At 38.9% G+C, this 2369-nt stretch overlaps 1 pseudogene; it reads left to right on the top strand.

Annotated features, from left to right (window-relative positions):
* The first annotated feature begins 442 nt into the window (after nucleotides 1-442).
* Nucleotides 443-1528, top strand: LOC105295647 (annotated as a pseudogene).
* The last annotated feature ends 841 nt before the right edge of the window (nucleotides 1529-2369 follow it).

The raw sequence follows: 2369 nt of genomic DNA, 5'->3' as shown, positions 1-2369 counted from the left end.
GTGCTCTCTACCAGAGAAGCAGTTTCTCCTAAGTGAGGGACGCAAGGTTCTAGCAGGTCCACCCCCAACATTCAGGGGTCCTGGGTCAAGAGTGCAATGGGAGGCCAGCATGCTATGTGTTCAAATATTTAGAAGTTAATAAGTCAAGCTAATGTCTTCTTTTTTTTTAGTGCCATATGCTCGAGGCACTGCCTTTCCGCCCGCCAGGCCCGTCCCCTCCTCTCCCCACCTCCCCACACACACCTGCCACTACCCTGAGTAGACAGCTGGAGCTGCCTGGCTCCCCATGCTGGCCACCAATGTTTGGAGTTCTTACAGTGTGGTGGACGTTGACAACAAAGAACAATCTGAACTTGATCAATATTTGGAGGATGTCGAATACATAGAAGAAGAATAAACCAGTAAAGAAACAAAAATGAAAGCACATCAGCCGACTGTTCAGATGGTGCAAAATCCTCAGATTCTCGTAGCCCTCCTAGAAAGACTTGATGGTCTGGTAGAAACGCCAGCAGGATACATTGAAAGCTTGCCTAGGGTAGTTAAAAGACAAGTGAATGCTTTCAAAAGCCTTCAAGTTCAATGTGCACAGATAGAAGCCAAGTTCAATGAGGAAGTTCATGATCTTGAAAGAAAGTAGGCTGTTCTCTATCAGCCTTTATCTGGTAAGTGATTCGAGATCATGAATGCAATTTATGAACCTACGAAAGAAGAATGTGAATGGAAACCAGATGAGGAAGATGAAATTTCAGAGGAGCTGAAAGAAAAGGCAAAGATTAAAGAAGAGAAAAAAAGACTGAAGAAAAAAAGACCCCAAAGGAATTCCTGAATTTTGTTTGACTGCTTTTAAGAATGTCGAATTGCTCAGTGATATAGTTCAGGAACATGATGAGCCTATTCTGAAGCACTTAAACGATATTAAAGTGAAGTTCTTAGATGCTGGCCAGCCCATGAGTTTTATCTTAGAATTTCACTTTAAACCCAGGGACTATTTCGCAAATGAAGTGTTGACAAAGACATATAGGATGAGATCAGAACCAGATGATTCTGATCCCTGTTCTTTTGACGGGCCAGAAATCATGAGTTGTCCAGGGTATCAGATAGATTGGAAAAAAGGGAGAAGAATCACTTCGAAAACCATTAAAAAGAAGCAAAAACACAGAGGACGTGGGACAGTTTGTACTGTGACTGAAACAGTTTCCAATAACTCTTTCTTTACTTGTTTTGCCCCTCCTGAAGTTCCTGAGAGCGGAGATCTGGATAATGGTGCTGAAGCTCTCCTTGCTGCAGACTTTGAAATTTGTACTTTTTACGTGAGCCCATAACCCTCAAATCAGTGTTATACTTTACTGGAGAAGCTACTGAAGATGATGATGACGAACATGATGAAGAAGGTGAAGAAACAGAAGAGAAAGGGGAAGAAGGAGATGAGAAAAATGACCCAGACTATGACTCCAAGAAGGATCAAAACCCAGCAGAGTGCCAGCTGCAGTGAAGCGGGATGTATGCGGCCTTGCGGATAACCTGCCCTGTGATAGCCTAAACGCAGCGATTATTTACTTACAGGCTTATGTTTGGTATTTTCTTGGTAGACTTAGTAATTTTTTTTAAAGGAAAAAATTAGTGTTTTAAAGACCAATTCGTTCTACCTAGCATTTTAATTTCACCATATTCATCATCATTGCCAGATATGTCGAATGCAGAACTTCGCTCACACATTTTCATTCACTGCTACACGGTTTGGTTCTTCTGGAGTATTTTTATCATGTAACTATTAGATTATGGCTATGAAAATAAACTGTTAAATGAAACAAATTTTTTGTTTTGCTAATTTTTTTCCTGAAGAACCAAAGTATTTATTTCAGCTGGTAGTTAAAAGGGTTTAAATTAGCTTGCACTAACCCTGTCTTTCATTACTTTGTTTTAGAAATACAATGCTTATAATAAGACAATTTATCATTTTAGAAGACAAAAACAAAACTTTTCAAGACAAATATATGATTAAGAAATTTCAGTAAGACCACACCTATTAACTTAGATCGTTAATGGATTTTTATATTTGAGGTGACATGGTTAACTAAGAAGAACCTTAACTCGGTAGTACTGTTATTGGTTACCACAGGGGGGTAAATAAAACCTAGCGTTTTCAGAAGTTAAGCTACATCCTTTTAACTGTACTTTTAAATTTAACCTCCCTTAACTAAGCATCTTTTCCTTGTGAGAGGGTGTACCTTCTGTGTTCCTCGAAAGGATGACAAGACTATTTCGAGTTTTCGTTGGTGTTTGTTTGCTTGGTTTTGTTTTTGCAGCCTAAAATAAAAATGTCAAATATAAATAATAATAAAGTCAAGCTAACAAACTGCTAGGCAAAA

The sequence above is a fragment of the Pteropus vampyrus genome, unplaced genomic scaffold (genome assembly GCF_000151845.1).
Source record: "Pteropus vampyrus isolate Shadow unplaced genomic scaffold, Pvam_2.0 Scaffold5, whole genome shotgun sequence".
Taxonomy (NCBI): Eukaryota; Metazoa; Chordata; class Mammalia; order Chiroptera; family Pteropodidae; genus Pteropus; species Pteropus vampyrus.
The sequence above is the reverse complement of the archived record's forward strand: the minus strand, read 5'-3'. Positions and strand labels throughout refer to the sequence as shown.